The following is an 18,421-nucleotide window of genomic DNA, read 5'->3' as shown; positions in this document are numbered from 1 at the left end:
TAGGGGAGTTTGTGTTCTGCTAGCAAGGGAAACATCCATAGGAAATGTCATGGTCTCTGAGAAAAAGTATTAGCTGTTGAGGGCGGGCAGGCTCTTGCTTCCCTGACTGTGTAATGTCTAAAGTGATTATTGGGGTTTCTGATACTTCGCTGAAAATTTTGCATGTAATATCCATATAGTCTTTCCTTGTTTGCAGTCCCACACCAATGTGCTGTAAAAAACAAGCCAATTTCTGAACGAACCCAAATGTCTTGGCGTAGTGTTATGCAGAGCCCTGCGTGCTTCCCAGCTGTGGAGTTCTGAAGCACACCAAAACCTGCTGGAGTGGGAATACTGCACTGTTAACCCCAGAGTGGCTGTACAGGACTGAATATGGGCTGCATGTATGCTCCCTGCCCTTGGTGGTGTGCTGGCCACATTGAGTGGGCACCACTTTCCTTCTCCAGTCTAGAGAGTACTTTATAAGCCACCAGACACAAACTGTGCCCTGAACAAGTGCAGTCTCAGGCAGGAGGGCTGGTGGGTTCCAGAGTCCTTTCTCAAGAGGTAAAAGCTATTGCTGAGTGCCTTTGCTGCCCCTGGCCCTGCTTTCTCATCTTCTAGCTCTGTTTGAAATGGCCCCTTCCTGCCTGCCTTTCCACCATGTGCTCTGTCTAGGTGACCTGTTGCAAAGCCACTTTGCACTTAGGAGCCTTTGTCCAAGTGCCATGTCTGGGAGACGGGGAGGCTGCCTTGGCTCAGCAGAGGGGCTCCAGTGAAGTGAAAAAGCCCTTCAGTTTTTGTCTGCGGAGAGAAAGGAAAGATTTTTCTTTCAGTAAGGATCTGGCACTGAGCTGGTGCTGTTACTGACTCTGTTCTGTTTATCACAGTGGAAAGTCAGTGTGAGGCTTGTGCCCAGGCTTGCTGTGGGCTGTCCCTTGGGCCAAAGAAGCATAAGAGAAGGGTGCTGTGCAGTAGCCAGCTTAGAGGGCAGATCCCATTTGTGTATTGCTGAGAGAGATTTGTTGCTTGCTGCCAGATCCCATGTCTGGAAGGATGGATAGTGACTGCAGAAAGCAGTCCTCCTGTAGAAACCCACCTGTGTTACTTAGACAAACAATATTCAAGCACCACCTGTGGCCAGTGGGAGAAATTTGGGAGGAACATTGAAAAGGCTATGCTGGGAGCAAGAGCCTTTTTGACAGCAGCACTAACTCTCATTTTCCTTCTTTGTCTAGACTGTCTAACATAAACAGAGAAAGCAGAAGGGTCTCCAAGGAAATTTTCCACTTCACTTAGCTCTAAGGAATGTATCTTCTCAGTTATTTAGGACAGTGCTGTAATGGTCTTAACTGTATAGTTCTGTACCAGCCTCTGGGTGTGTCAGATGTATGAAAGCTCTTGTGCCGTCCAAATCTGTAATTCCAGCTTTTCAGACAGCACACGGACTGATTTTGGCTGTACATATGGTTAAGAAGATGCTTTCAGAAGCTGATCTATGCAGAAAGAAATTAAGAGAAGGGCTGAGTAGATCATGCAGCAAGACAAAGACATGCTAGCAGGGGGAATGGGATTTTGTCTGTATTGTCAATGAGTTAATATAGCTCAGACACATTCAGTGCTCACGTGACATATTTCTCATACATGACACTCACATGTGGCTTCTAAGTCTCAAGATAATTTAGTTTGGACTTTATGTCTGCTTCAGGTTGTCTGCCTCTGGCTGCAGGTGTGCTGTTGTCTTCCCATCAATGAAGCACAGCAATATTTCCACCAGGCACAGTTTCTGGATCCCATGGTTTCTCTAACTGGGAGTTATGTCACTCATCTCTCTCTGTCACTGGAAAAGTGCTCAGGAGTGTGGCTAAGGTGGCATTTGGATGTGCTGGCATGAGGCATTGCGTCTCTTAAATTTTTACTGCTGCAGCTCAGGTATAATCATGACTGGAACCTTCCCTGACCAAGGACCTCTAGAGTGAACCTGTGTTTAGCAGCCTGGATGTGATCCAAAAAATGCTAAAACCTGAAGCCAAATCAACCCTTTTTTCCCCCCCCCTTAGGTTTGAAGTGTCAGGATCTGCTTATCTTGTTTTACTTGAGTTACCTGTCTTTATAAATTAGTATTCCTTAACTCTCCCTTTCTCCTGCCCAAGTGAACCATAGCTAGGTGCATGCATGTATCATGGGAACATTTACCATTTGTTGTGTTGAGATTTCTGCTGGGAAAGAGGAGGGAGCATAGATGTTAGCTATGCCTCCTGCAGACAGCTAATGCACTAAACAGGTGAAGCGGTCACTTCTATGGAGGGAATGACGTGGACATTGATGTGCCACCTTCTCGGGAAGCTCCATGCTGCTATTTTCCCCACCAAGCTGCAGGTGTATCACACTTTTGTGCAACCTGGAGAGGGCTCTCCCAGCCTTGCAGTCTCTGCACTGATCACTCAGGCAGTTATCAGCACTCCCTGCTGTGTTTTTCTACCCCCAAAATCGCCATGTGTCTTTTCTGTTTTAGAGTTCCCTAAAGCAGTAATGTTTTCACTGGTGTGCTTGTACCTGCATGATTGCTTTTATTCCTTTGAATGCAGCTGAAATTTAATTCATCTGGAATTATGAGTATTTTCATTATTCCTCAAGATGAGAGACATGGCTTTGCCTCTGCAGTCAGTACCTGTGCCCAGCATGAAAGACAGGGATGAACTGCTGGGTTGTAAGGCAGTGAAATCCAGAAGTGAGCAGCAGATACTGAAGCTGGGGAGATCCTTTCCGTCTGTCTCATGAGGAACCCAAGTACTTTGCTTCATGTGTGTTGAGAACTTGCATTTTGGCTCTGTTCACACCAACACCATAGTCCCTGAGGAGTGGTATGGCTTACGTTTTCAGAGCAGTAGAGGTGTGATGGGTGTCTTGAGGAAATGGGAGGTCGTCTGGAACATCCTTCACTATGCACAACCCAATATAAAGCCTTTGAAATTACATTTATGTTTTCTTATATGTGTTTGCTATACTGCTGCTTATTCTGCTGCACTGTTGGCTGCAAAACCTACAGTCTGTGTTGAATGTTCACAAACTGCAGTGCCAAAATAAGCACTGCCAAGATCAAGACAGTGGCTTAAATAGCACAAGATTTTAAAAAAACAAGAACTGCTGAGATCTTTTGCTTTGCTGTCTGTTCTCTGAGTCTCGGGACACATGTTTCTAAGGTTTTCTCCACACCCTGGATATCTAGGGATTTCGAGGGACAATGTGGTTTAGTCCACTGCCTCCACTGCCTGCCTCTTACCAAAGAGGCATTTAGACCAGCAGGATTTTGCCCTGCCCATGTACCTGGCTATATGGACTACTGACACTCTGATCCCAGCTCTCGCTTTTGTTCTTACTTAAGGCACCAGCAGCTTTTGCCTGCAGTACATCCAATGAATAGCTGGATTTATTTCCTTTGGGTAATGTACAAACACTCGGAAGGTGTCCCGTTTCCCTGGTTCCTCTTTAAACTTCAGACCAACTTGTAATGAAAAGGAACTTTTTCCACAGTGGACCACATGGTTAAGTGCTTAACTACTATACCGGTAGCAGAGTTAATAAGAGCAACATCAGTGTTTACACAGTGTTTCCTTCATTGAGTGCTCTTCATTTGCCTGGGGAGACGAGAGGTTGTACTGACAGCTCATATGCTTCTGGTCTCCAGCAAGACCTGTGCAGGCGGCTGAGCTCCCTCCACCTCCTTCATCCTTGAGGGGGTCCTGGTACTCACCTCTCTCCAGACCTCTTGTCCCATGTCTTGCCCTCCTAAGGCATGTGGCTTCTGTGTCACGTAACTCTACAGATGCCAGTTCCTCCTCCCCAGTTCCCTGGAACTGATGTTTGGGATGTAATATAAGATCTTCTCCTCAGAGTTTCTGCAAACGTATCTTTAAACTTCAGCATGTTTTGTACTGCTCACAGCATTTTCAGGATGGTTAAAATCTCTCTGGGTTAAATTGTACATTTCTCAAGCAGCAGTCACCATACCTCACTCTTGTGGAACTTGTAACCTCTGGCCCGCTGTTAGCTCTTCATAAATTACGTCTGTGTGGTGGGATGCAGCAGCTTTTCCCGCATGCCAAATTGGGTTGTGTACCCTGACTGTGTTATGTCCCTGTGCTGTGGCCAGAGCTGAGCACTCTTCAGTGCCTCTGAAATCAGCCAGCATGTGTGTCACCTTTTTGGTGTAGGTGCTTGCATTTGGCGGGTCTATATTTAAAGCAAATAGTCCCAAGGAATGGAGATGCAAGAAAAGGTGGAAGAAAGACACAAGTCATGTGTACTCTAAACAGAGAGATTTTGCTAAGCAAAGAGAAATTCTTAGTTACATCAGATGAAATACTGAAATCCCATGGTAAGGAAGGCAGTCCAAACTTCTCTTCGTCCTGGAAGAAAACATAAAAGGTACATCCAGATTTAACTATGTACATGTTAAAAAGTGGTCTGGAGAAGTGTGCATTTTAAATCACTGCTCTTTAGTGAGTAACTCAGTCATCAAATCAGTTCTTCATTAAACAGAGCAAATTAGTCTTTGAGGACTGTGGAGTGTGTTCATATTTCACTGTTCCAGTGCAGCTATTTCACTATTACATAGTTATTAAGTCCTCTTGGGCATCTTACAACAGTTCTGGTTCCAGCAAATCTTTCCGACCGTTGTATTCTTCTGGCGTTAAACTGATTATTTTTCCACTGGAGGAGTCAGTCATTCTTAATATATACATCTGCTGTAAAATAAGAGGCAGCTTTTCAAATAGTTTTTTGTCATCATGTTTACTGTATTGGTGACTGCAATACTTTGGCTGAAACTTTTTATGGGAAAAAGTGCAGGACTACTGGAGCTGGAATGCTGGTGTTTCCTGGTCTTTAAAAAGAAGACAGAAATAAGAGAAATTGAATAGTCAACATAATTTGTTTTGGTATTCTGTTATGAAGTGCTTAATCCCTTCTTTCAGAATGGCGTTCTTGGAAGGTACAGAAGGGTTTAGTTGGTAACAGGGAATGACTACTGAGTTTGCCTTAAAATTCTTGCAATGGAAAGCAGCAGATGTAACTGCTGTGACCAACCTGAGCCCTGCCACCTGACTGGCCAGCCCTTGCAGAGCCTCTGTATGCTCCTGCTGCCGAGGGAGAGGAGCGTGGGAGCAGCACCCAGTGCTCACCCCTACCACCTCTCTGGCAGCCTGAGAAATAGCCAGGCCTTGTGTCCTCAGCCTTGGGAAGCCAGTGTTTAATTTTGCCTCTGCTGCTGAGATCTTGGGGCAGCTCTGAGAGCACTGCAGGATTCAGGCTGTAGCCAGATAGATGGAGAGCTGGATTTAGATGCTGTTACTCCTGCTGGATAGTGTCTTGCTTCACATGGCAACCCTGCTGAAATACCTAACGGCATCAGAATCTAGTCCTGCATGAGCAATTGAGCTGCACTTTCACACAGCCTGCATGTCTTTCCCTTTCATCACCTTTTGAAGCCATGCCGAGTTTGGTGACATAATTGTGTGGTCTGCAGCATCAGAAGCATTGCAGATGGCCCTGCAGCTCATGCACCAAGAGGCTGTAGCAGCGCGAAGCTGACAGCGATCTGGTGATTTGGCTGAAGGCTTGCTGCACTTTGCAGGAGTGAGTGCTCTGGGTTATGTGTTTTCAGCCTAACTATCTGTGTCAGCTAAGCTTTGCGTCAGCCTCTGTCCCAGCTGTGCCATTGGTTTGATGTATCTGGTCTCCCAAAGCAGAGGTACTATAAACAATTTAAAAACAAATGGCAATGATGGAGAGGCTCCACTTGGCTTGGCTGGACTGAGACTTCAGGCTGATTTCAGGTTACATATATCTTTTATGTATGTATTTGATAAGTGTCTGAAGTCATATTACTGGGGAGGAGGACTGTGGATCACAAGGCCTGGTTTCGTTCATAGGTCTGAGACAAACTTTCAAAGTGACATCTCACCTTTCCCAAGCTCCACTGGGCATTTTAAAAATTAGTTGAATGCGTTTTCCATGCTGTCATGCTGAAGAACTGCCCAACCTAAGCCACTACTCTCTTCTACTTAAAATTTTCCAAATAAGAAGTAATGACTGATATCTTCTGTCAGTTGCCCAAAGCTGAATGTATACGGATGCAATATTGCTGTCTTTCCAAAGAAAAAAGGCCAACAGAAAATGAAATTAAACAGAAAAAAAAGCTCTTCTGAGATGACACAGCAACAGTATTGAAAACCTAGAAGGTCTAAACCTTTAACAGAAATATGAGCAAGGCAAATTTTCATGTTAGATGTGTATAGTAATCTACTTTTTTGTTTGCAATGTGATGATTGCTGTGCCAGGGCACTGAGTTCCTGTTCTTTGCTCTTAGTGGCTACTGTAAGTTGAGTCAGTCCTCCAAGAGCATGAGTAGAGGCTTAAATGGGAGCAGGGGTCTGACCACTCAGCGGGCAAACTGTGTATGTTTTCATGAAAGCCCTTCCTGTTCAGGTCAGAGCTGCTGGGTTTCAGTTGCTGAGTGCAAGTTTATTGCCACAAGATATCTGAGACCATACATGCTCCTCATCTGCCCTCCCAGCAGGTCCCAGTGCCATGCACCTTGGAAGTGCCAATTGCTGAGGGGCAGACACTTCTGCAAACACTCATTACCCTCAGGGAGGGATGAGTGGTATGAGACATTGTGGAATTCTGGTCATGTTTGGTATCATGCCATGCAGGTTGGGCCGGAAATCTGCAGCTGATGATGTGACATGGGAATGAGTGTGAAACCTTGGAAGTATGGAAGTAGATTTCAGACGACCTCTTTAGCGAAGTTAAAAGAGAAATGTCTTTGCATTGACTTAAGTCTTTCCTTGTGGTGGTGACAAACCAGCTGTCCCACGTTGTGCTAGCACAGGGCAGTCACAGGCAGGCGGGTGTGGGCACAGCCGTGCCTTGACAGCGGTGCACTGGGAGTGTGTCTGGGATGGAATGGTGTCCACACTCCTAGTTGGGAGTGGAGGGAAGGAACCATCCATTTATATGTTGATGGAGGAAAGGGAGAAGGAAATACAAGAGAAAACAAGTTTTTTTTTTCTAACACCAGCAGGAAGAGAGGAAGGATACAGCCTCATGGAGAATGAAGTGAGAGCTCAGATAACTGATGGACGTCAGGGTCTGGTGGGGGTAAGCATCAGAGAGTCTGATGAGTTAATATGGATGTTTCTGAAAGAAGATAGTATGCCTGAAGAGAAGGGGTATTATTTATAATTGCAGTAAGGGTGGCAGAAACAGACCCTATGAATCCAAACATAGGAACCTCCATGAAATTAGACATATGTGAAAGGAGCCATTTGGCTTTCTGCAAATATATGTTTTTGCTGCTTATGCTGTATAAATATATTTTTAAAAACCTCAGAATTTTGTTATAGTTACAGGCAATCCCTATAAAAACTGAGAAAGCAAATAGTGAAACTTTGAAATATTCTGTAGGAGCTTTTGAGTAATTTGGGGCCCTTTTGTATGGAAAGAAATCACTGTGTTTCAGGAAGCTTTGTAGCTTTAACAAAATGTTTATGATACTGCATGGTAGCAGATGGCCACCCCAGAAAATGGTAGCAAGTTGCTTAAGCTACTTGTAAAATGGTGCAAATTTCTTTGCCTTGCTCCAAGTAGCCAGCCTTGGTTTGAGAGATCCAAGCTAGGAATTTGTCTCTGCTGTCACTGCAGGGCTGCTTCCCCAGCACTGGTCGCACAGCACATGCAGATCCAGGCTGCCCATAACTCTGATGAGTAACATTTCCTTACATGCCATGCAGATCTAGCCAAAGCTCCGTGACAGTAGAAGATATTACTACCATAGAACTAAGGATTGGTTTTCATCAAGAGCTTGTTGTAGGGTTGAGGAGAGGGGGAATTATTGTTCGTCACCAGTGATGGGTGGTTCAGAGCTCACAAGCAAAGTGGGAAATGCCAGGTAGATGTTTTGGTATTTGAAAGCTTCGATCCTCTGAACTGCACCAGCACCAGCTTAGTGTCAGAGGGTCATTTGGCAGCAGTCAGAGAGAGTACACCTTTTCACTCCATCCCTCCTTCCAAATCTCCCAATTTGGATGTTCAAACAGTGATACATGAATAACATAAAATAGGAGTCCATGTACATTGGTAATGTATGGCTCTAGCAGTCTGCTAGCTGTGGCATGTTAAAGATTCTGGAAGTCCTTCCTGAGACTTACTCTCCTGATTTTTGCAGAGGCTTTGTTGACATGAAGAGTTGATTTTTTTCCCCAGAGGTTCTTCTTGCTGTATATCCTGCTGGTCAGGGATATTCTGTGCTGTGTGGGGAGAAGCCAAAAGTTTTGCACCTCAGCATTGGAGACCAAAACATCAGTTGCTTTGTAGATATGTATATTTTCAGTTCTAGATATCCCTGGGCTAAACCAAGGAAGATGACATAGATTCTCTTTTACAAACCTGCAGAGCTGTGAGTGCATCTTCAGTGTGAGTGCTTATGTTCAGATGCTTTTCAAGGGTACTAATTGGGTAAAATCTTTGCCAACTATCCCAGCTAGTAGTCGACAAACCGCAGTGTGGTGAATTCAAGTGGCTGCTGCCATGTGTCTCAGTCATGTCTGCTCAGCTATGAAAGAACTATCTATAATGTGTAAAACAGCCTAGGGCTTTGTATGAAGACATTGCTCTGAATATGACTGCAGAAGGTTACTTTTTAGAAGTGAAATGAAAAAAGAAAGTCATTTATCAGTAATGAAGATCCGTGCCTATCTGAGCCCAACCTAATGCAGAGCTCCTAAGAATAGCAATAGTACTATTCTGGCCATTTCCTTAGCATGCACTTTACCTAGTATGTATGAGTTTTGCACTTCAGGAGCCTTGGAGTGTGTGCCACCAGCTTCCCTTTTAGGGTACAAAGCTACGTATATACTTTTTGAAAGATATTTTACAATAAATAATGTGGAATAAAGTTATTTAGAAGAATCAGGACTGGTATTATTTCAAGACATGAATTGTGAACAGTTTTATATTACAGGTAGATATATAACATTTTAGTGGTTTTATTTGCATTTTCCATGGAGAGGAAGAAACAAAGACACTGTTATTTTAGGATGTACATTTTCCAATGTACATCTCTGTGAAGAAACTTAATCTTTGAGAGTTATTAATGAAAGAGCAGAGGTTAATATTGAGCCTGTGTTTTGTTCTCAGCAAACCTTTACCTTGGGAAACTAACTTTTCTGATTTATGAAAGGTTTGCAATGTGAAATAAAAATTAAGTGTTTTAACTTTTTTTCTCCTTCAATTCACGATGAAGCCTGAATTCCTACTCTCTGACTTTGTGCGTCTGAGGCATTTTTGGCAGTTTCTAGTGGAAATTTGAACGTGCACTTCAACTAGAGATGGAATGGAAAGACTTTACATAAACATGTGAATCTCCAGTAGATTAAAAAATCTGTGCTACTTTACCAGCTAAGGGAGAAAATTTAGATATATTGAGCTGGTTTTGAAAAGAGGTGTTAACCAACCTCCCCTCAGGCAAGTATGATGCTTGAGGATGATTTTGATGAAGTCTGTGATATGCATAAAACAATGAACTAAAAGCAGAGCCACAACATTCAGACTGCCAACACTCTGAATTCAAACCCAATCTTCATTTCAGAAATACCTTACTGATATCTTTTCCCCCCTCTTTTTTTTTTTGCTTGGGTGTCTGTGTGTGGGAAAATCACCATTTTTTTTGAATTTTCAAAATCCTAGGTATCTAAATAACATTTGAAGCCGTGAGTTTTTTACTAGTTGTGGCTTGGTTATCACTTGTTGCTGTGTCCACAAATGACTGATGTAATCCATTTGCTGACTGTTAAAGCACCCAAGACAGGTTTTTCAGAGCAGGGATGTAAAGGTGAAGGTGTCTGAGAGTTGTCAGTTTCCTCCCACAACCCATCACAAACCAATACAGAGTAAGCTATCATTTCTCTCCAGCTTTGAGGATGAAGGTCCAGCAGCCAATAGTTGAGAGAAGTTTGGATGGAAATTGGGTGTTTGAATAGGAGTATTTAATTAAAAATAAAATTCTCATATAAAGTGAATAATATGAACTAAGCATGTGAAGCTTTGTGCCTTATGGATGTGAGTAACCACTGTGTGGTGAGGTTGGAGTGAAAGCTAGTGCGGAAAGAGAGCTATGCTGCCTGCTGTGACTTTCCATAGGCTTAGACCATATCTCCCATCAGGAAAATGATACACAAACATTTTCTTCAGCCTTTGAGTGAGCAGGGCCTCGCTCTTCACTTGACTGCTTCTGTAACATGCCACTGACTTTCATAAGATTCCACTGATGTAAAAGGCAAGCAATGGAGTGAAGATTTAGGTTCACAAGAAGTAATCCAGGTGCGCAGAATAAAGATGCCGCCACGGTTTAGTTAGCCTCCTAATGAGCAGTGCAATTTTAGTAGGTGTGTTTTCCTTACCGGAGACCTATGGCCATACCTGTGGGAAGCAGGACAGAGGTTGGCGCACAGAAGCGCATGCTCTGGCTCTGTCTTGTGTCCCCTGCCAACCCACTTCAAAGCTCGCTCAGGCTGTGGGAGGGGAGCAATGATGGAGGGGATGCATGACAGCCTTGAAACAATACTCACTCTTTTTTTACTACTTCACCTGTGGGCATCCTTTGAAGTTCAACTAGGAGGGAATAAGCTGGCTCATCTGCAAGCCTACATGGAGGTGAGAATAAGTGAAGGTAGGCTGCAGAACCAGGATCCATGTCCAGTCTGGGCAGAGTGGCACTGTGCAAGTTCCATGCTGGTGTCAGTGCTGGAGAGAAGGACATTTGTGGGCCTGTAATCCTGTACAGCTGGGTCATTTTTCCCACCTAGCTGTACCTGTGTGGACATCAGCTGTGGGTGGAGAAGTATTAGTTTCATGTTCAACTTAAAAAAAGCTCTGCATATCATGCCTCTTGTGGAAATCTCTAAAGAAAACGGTATATGAGCGAGCCACTGAGATTAAGTCAGTCTGAGCAAATATTTTGTCTTATTCCACGTTTTCATGAAACCATCAGAAATTTCAGTTAAATGGAGCAGTGCTAGCAGCTGATGTAATTTCTTCCTATTGCCATGGTGGATTTTACCATATGTATTTGTACCAGGGGTCAATTCTTTCCTGTAGAAACACATGTATTTTAGAAACACGCTATATAGAAACACATTATATAGAAACACATTATATAGAAACACATTATATCTCAGAAGTGTCTGCTCGCAGTGTGGAAGTCGGTGTACTTTATGAGAGGGATAATATCCATCCTGGTGCAAGCTTTGTATTATCTTCATGACTGCTGTTGTTGTAGATAAAATTGCCAAGTTTTAAGAGGAGAATGAGACTGTTGCTGCTCATGTGGCTTGTGCAGCCAAAATCCATATGGCTCATGCAGCCAAAATCCTGCCTGAGTTCCAAGGGGCACTTACAGTATCTCTCCACACCCCTGACAGTCTTCAAAATGTTTGAGGGACAAGCAGACTGGGGTAGTGGAGAGCAAAAGGGAGCCCTGCTTTCCAGGACCTTGCAGTGGAAGGGCCTGTTGAAACCCATGAGTTTGCCCTGGGCACCTGTGACACATGGATGCATGGGTGCCCTTAGGTCTGCCCTGAAGAGCCAGGGAGTTGCTCAGGGGGATCCTGCTGCCTTGTGAATCTCTCAGGGGATATTTCTTCTCCTACTTTCTCCTGCACTTAGAGAAAGCAATGTGAACTGGGCTTAAAGCATAGTTCTCTACGGTAGGGAGAGTGTTACCTCTTGTGACACCAACAAGCTGATTTGACGTTGATTAAAGAGTGCATTCAGGACCAGTGCTGTTAAAGGCCCCAGGCTTTGTAGTGGTGGCTGTGAGGAGAGTGTGAGGATGGCACATGCATGCAGCTGGAAGTCAGGGATGTCCCAGGGAAAATGTGACTTTCAAATATTCAGAACTATGTGGTAGGTTTCTCTTCTGTTCTGTCCACCTCTTCTCTTCAATGGACAGTGTATTTTCCATACCTGTTTTGACAGCAAAAATATACGTAAAAAAGCAGTATGAGTCAGGTGTCCCTTACTTTAAAGAGGAGACTAACCAAAATTGTAGGACTCTTAGCTTTGTGGCAATGCTATGTTTGCTCTTTACTTTCCTAACGTGGTTTTGAGGTAATATATGTGCTTCATCTTACACTGTCAGAAAGACAAAAGTTACCTCAATTTAGAGTAAAAAAAGAACATGAATATGGATGCAAGAACAAATTGGAGGTGAAAAGGATGTGATGGCTACAGTCATGAACACAGTGTGGAAAGACACATTCTTTGAAGGGGTGTGTTGTATTCCATACAGTGTCTTGCCATGGCATGAGCTGCTTGCTATGGGTTCATGTTCTGATTTTCTCAGGCAGGTTTCTTTCCACTTACTGAACTTCTGACTAAAGCTAGAGAGCAGTCCGTACAAGGATTATGTAGAGGAAAACAATCTCAGTTTTAACTTTATCCTGTATTTTTGTTGTGTTTGTGATTGCAGTCAGATTAAATTCAGAGGACACAACTTAAAGCACCCTTAGGCTCTGATTTATCTCTGAAACAGGGCTTAAGATGTTGTAAATTGATATTTGTGCTATTTCTGCAATTGAATATCCACTGAAGCCAAGAAATGTGGGTTTCTTGTGCACTAGGAAGAGTCTGAGTGTCACAGGAGCTACCAGCTGAGACAACCAGGAGTCCTGTGAGGTAGTACAGTGTCAGCAGGGGAAAAGCACTAATATCCCCTCTATCCTGAGGATGAGGGGTTGAAGGCATATGCACAGAATTGTTTGGAATCAGTGGCTTTATTAGGTCCATTGACACCTCACACCATGCCTCTTTGTTGATGTAAAAGAAATAGATGAGCTTTACTATAAACTTGATTTTCTGTAAAATCAGTAAGTTCCCATTCTTGCAAACCAAATTTCCAGTGACAGGCATGATAAAGTCAAGTTTCCCACTGAAGCCAGGAAGCTTTGGGTCAAATTGAAGTACCACAGAGGTTGAGTCCCTCCTTACACCCTTCCATTTTTAAGCTTGGAAAAGGTTAGGCTTGAAGTCAGTAAACGAAGATTAAGAGGCTACCTGTATATACACTTGAAACTTACTCAAATATTATAGATTTGACTTTCATTTGTTACGAAAAACCTAAAGGCTGTAAGCCTTATTCTGCTGATGATACCACCTAATCCAGCTGTGCTCTTGTCCTCTATTTTCTGGACTCTGAAGGAACAGCTAGAGTCAGAATTGTGGCTCTGTCCTGCATAGAAAGAAAAATCATTATGTTGTCAGTCATTTTCACAGTACCTCTGGCTGACACAGTTGAGCCATGTCAAAGAGAACAATCCCCCAGAAACAAAATTATTTCCACCAGATGAAGAACTTCAAATACTTCAAATGTAAGCAAGCTAATACTATCAGGACCTTGAAAGATGCATCAAAGAGAATCCCAAAGAGAAACAGAGTAATATCAATGTGAGTTAGTATTAGACAGCCAGGTGGAGACGTATCTAGACAAAGGGATAGTTTGAGTAGCAGATTTAAAAGGACTTTTCCAATGCTGCTTTTGGAGTAGCTGGTTTTAAAAACACTTCCGAACTGGGTCTGCCAGATGTTCAGCTTTTTCCATTTTTTTGCTTATTAGGGAGTGGGGAGTAGTTGAAGTTTTTATGACATACAAAGTACATTCCTCATTAAACGTTGCTTCCTTTTCTCTTAGCAACTGAAGATTTTATTTTAGAGGGGTTATAGCCCTACATACCATACCTGATTTTACAGTCTATGCTATATCCATCCATATCCATCTCACTGCCTTATGTTTGGAAGCTTTCAGGAGCCCTGCTACTGGAATGGGTTTCACGTTTTACTCTCCCAGAAGTAGCTGCTGAGCTGAGCAGCGGGCTTTAGTTCTCCAGGAACTAAAACAGTGGCTTGATGTAAACCATGTGTTTTGCAGCCTGGACCATGCATGTTATGTGGGTGGCAACAAGGAGCCCCAAGGGCTGAGCTGTGCAGCCAGGAGAGCTAACAAACCACCTTCTTAATTCTTCTGGACTATTGGAGTTTTTTGTCTTTTTCTCATTGTGAAGGCTCCATGTGCATGCGTATTACTAAAATATCTTTATTATTATATATATATATCTCATTTTTCACAAATTTTAGTGTTAAAAAGCCTTAAACAATAGAAAATCAATAAAGTCCAGATTAAAGTTGCAGTTTTGTCCCTGTGACAGTGCTGGAGTATGCCCCAGAGGAACTGGGAATGCTGAATCCTCTGCCTGCATTAGAGGGAGCAATACATACTTTTTCTGGAGCAGAGCTCATGGAAGGCTGTTCATATGGTTGGTAAGTTAAGCAAAAAGTCAGTTGAGGGTAAATGTTAAATTGTTGTTATGATTTATGGACCAGCTATCAGGCTCTTTTTCATGGTCTGGAATAGTATTTGGAATGCTTTTTGCTACCAGATACTGTCATAGTAAAAGTATGTACATATATCATTTTGGATGTGTCAGGAAAGGCAGAGATGAAGCTGTTGTTGGTACAGATGCTGTGGCATCCCACAGAGCCGTACTGCTCATGGGTGTTCTGCCTTGTAAAACCCCTGGTCAAGCCACGAGCTGCCCTCCAAGCTTAATGATGTTGAGCTGTTAGAAAAACATCTTGGTTTAGGGCATGTGTTTGATAATGGAGACATGATGCTTGCAGAGGAGGACACAGACTAGTTATGACTTTGAACATGATTGCTCTGCCATGTGTGGAATGAATGGAGGTAATGTCCAGGGTCAGGATAGGAGAAGGGGATCTGAATGGGAAAGTATTTTGAATTACACTTGTTATGACTTCTTTATCCTGCTGCTCTCATAGCAGAAGTGCTTCTTAGTCACTCAGCTCAGCCTGGGGGTGGTCAGAAATGGTCAGGGCAACCCCATCCCTTTGCCAGCTGTTTTCACATGCTCTGTCTCCACAAGGAGCCCCCAAAGCTGTTGTCAGTCCGATACCGCCTTTTCTCCAACTCTCTGCGGAGGCAGATGCTCCACAACATGCTGAATGGGTGTTTGCAGACCAGGGCCATGGCTGCAGTGGGCTCTGACAGCCCCTTTGGTGTTTCTGGGGGCTTTTGCCACCGTAGTAGTTTGGTCTGGAGAAGTCCAGACATGAGGTATCCAAAGTCAGTGGGTGTGCTAGAGAGGCTGAGCTACAGCCTTAGAGGGCTCCCTTCAAAGGTTGAAGTGCAGAAGCAAACCTGTGCATGGGCATCAGTGGGAGAATGTGAAGCCTTCAATAACTCACTGTTGGTTGTTCTTAAGTCGTAATGCGTGTATTAATTGTGCAGAAATGCATTGCTGAGTTTGGAAAATGCCCTGGTCCACTGTGCTTAGCATTCAGAGGGTTCTTCAAAGGGAGCACTGGAAATTTCTGTTGACGCTGTCAATTTAAAGAATGTCCTCCGGATGCCAGGTGACTCCTCTACAGATGTATAATAAATTGGTTTCCTTGAATCAGACATTACCATTGGATACTGATCCTCTGCCCAAAACTCCTGAATGGAGCCTGATGAATTATGGCGCACATTCCATTGTGCTTTGCAAGAACTAAAGCATTCCAGTCTCCAGTTTCTGCACCAAGCAGAAGTGTGTGAAAATGTGCTGATCAATTTTTTTTTCCTACAAGAAACAAAGTATTTATGTCACTTCCACTGCTTTAACTGATTAGCTTATTTCCAGGTGGAGATATGATACTGAGAGTATAAATTAGAGGCATTAAAAAAGTTGATCAGCCCACATAAGGACAAGGCTAACAGTGTGTTTTAAAATACTAGGGGACCTACTGATGCAGTAAGCCTGATGGTGTATTTGTTGTCCCATTTCTGTCCTACTTTCTCTGGTCATATACTTAGGCATTTATACATGTTAGTTAAGATCCCCACTAGAGCTAGTGCTCTGCTCTGTGCCATGGCAGGTCTGAAGTAAATTAATGAGCCCAGGGTCTTGTGGAATTAGAGCAGTTAGCACATCTCAGTTCAGAGGGCCACATCAGCACTGTTTGAACTGGCTCACTGACTGCAGGAAATATCTCTGGAGAGTGAACACTTCTTGGGATGGCCCCAGTCCAGTCCTCATTGAAGCTGGTAGAATTGTTCACATTTTCTCAGCAGAACTTGCATCAAACCATCAACTTAAAAAAAAAATCCTGTAATGCTTTGCCAAAGTGACACAGTGCATTAATTTTTGGGTGGAAAGCAAGTATTTTCCTGTGATATTATATCTGTCCTCTTTCTTCTTTTCTGCTGATGTGGCTTGCAGATAGCTGTATGGCAATAGTTAACAGTGAGAGTATGTAAAGGTGAGGAGAACAGCCGCTCCTCTGTGGATTGCTGAATGAGAAAGATGGGATGTTTTCTTTCCCCCATCTGTCAGTTATGGTAAAATGACATTTTGCTTTTCCTTTTCTTGGACCTGTTCTTGTCTCCCTTGGTCTAGGATTGAAATGATGCTTTGATTTTTCAAGAGGTTTGCTTTCTTTAGCCCAGTGTGACAAAAATCCACTGCATAGTCTTTTGAGCGGGTTCAGATCATGCCATCTCCAGGTTCACATCCAGCACCTAGATGTACAGTGAATGGTATCCTAGTGATGCAGGAAGGTGATGGGATGTGTCCTCATAGTGCTTGACCTGTGGTGGCAGCCTCTTCTAATTCTTCTAAGACTGTTCAAGGCTGTTGTTCCTGGTGAGTTCAGTATCCTCACAGGAAGGGGCTACTTTGGAAATCGAATGACTTAAATGATGCATGGGATTTATTTCTTCCCCTTCCCATCCCTTCCTTGATGAGTGTAGCTTGTTTAGGACAATTCTGTGTATGTGGGTGGGTGTTTTTTTGTTGTTGTTATTGTTGTTGGTTTGGTTTGGGTTTTTTTGAAGACAAATGAGCCTGGCCAGGAGGACCAAACTCTGGTCTTTAGTACACAGTGAGTTTTTTTCGTTGCTTAGTCTCTACAGTCCCAGGGTTATCCTCTTTGTGGAAATCCAGACTCTTTTCCGGAGCCAAGACAAGAGCAGGAGACCAGGGCAAGAGAATGCTGATGTGCGAGGGCTGTGACTGCAGAAGACAGTGACTTTATGTCCTGTGGGGAACTTAAGGAGTGGGAAATGTCCTGACTGGGAAGCACTGTCTTTTTGGCATGGCTAAGCCTGGCAGAACAGAAGCCCAGCAGGTGCTCATAGGAGGAGGTGTGAGCCCAGCTGCATCTTCATCTGTGTGGCTGAAGGTCCTGACTTTCAGGCCCTTATCCCAGACCAGACTGATGGCTGTGGCGAGGTCTTGTGGCAGCTCTTAATTTTTAATGAGAAATCCCTTTCTTGTGAAGTCTGACACAGACTTCACACAAAAATGCTGGTTTTGATGGATCAGCAGTTATCAGCAAAGCCATTTAAACCATTTCTGATAGTTCCATTCTGGATGCCTTCAGATTCCTGCTGGTCAAACTGTGACGAGGAAAGATAAGAAGCTGGAACTAACTAGTGAAATGGGAACAGAAATGAGCAGTAGAGTGTGGTGCTACCATGAGGAAAGTAATGGAAGCCTTGGAAAGCCCTGGTTTTAAAATCTCAGCTGATCCCCTGCATTCAGCTTTAGAGCAGATAAACTTCCCTTTGCCTAAAACCACATTTGTTTTAGATGGACTGCTTTCCATATGGCTCCCTGGCTGGGCTGATTCCTTTTGTACCTTTGTCCCTTACAACTCTATATTTTAGTTCCAGATGAAAGCTGCAGCTTTCACTGTGGAAGCAGAGCTGATGGTCTGCAGTGTTCCTTCCAGCTACCCTGGGCCAGTGAGCCTATGGGGCTGCTGAGAGTAAACCAACATGGTGTGCTTGCACTGCAGCCTGGCAAAAACTACAGGCACCTGGGAAAGTGTGGCTGGTCGAGAGGATATGTTCCTTCCCTCTGGCCAAGGCTGGCACACTCAGGAGAGATGTTGAGGTCTATGGAGGTGGTGGCTGCCTATGGCACATGGGCTACAACGAGAGGATGATGGAGTGGGGCAGGTAATCTGACAAACAGGAGGACAGAGCAGCATGCCTCAGCAGCCACTACTTAACAGGAGGATGCAAGAGAGCCACTTCTTCTTGGTGGCAGGGCCCATGTATTATTCTGATGCTGGGCAGCAGCTGCAAGTAGCAGTTTGGGAGGTTTGGGTTGGACATTAGGGAAATGTATCAAAAGTAGTGTGGCCAGCAGGACCAGGGAAGGGATCAGCCCCTGTACTTGGCACTTGTGAGGCCACATGTCAAATACTGTATACAGTTTCGGGCCCCTCACTACAAGAAAGACATTGAGGTGCTGGAAGAGGAGAGTAACAGAGATGGTGAAGGGTCTGGAGCCCAAGTCTTGTGAGGAACAGCTGAGGGTGG

Source organism: Lepidothrix coronata, unplaced genomic scaffold, assembly GCF_001604755.1.
Source record: "Lepidothrix coronata isolate B3197 unplaced genomic scaffold, Lepidothrix_coronata-1.0 Scaffold42, whole genome shotgun sequence".
Classification (NCBI taxonomy): domain Eukaryota; kingdom Metazoa; phylum Chordata; class Aves; order Passeriformes; family Pipridae; genus Lepidothrix; species Lepidothrix coronata.
This window is presented reverse-complemented; position numbering follows the sequence as displayed.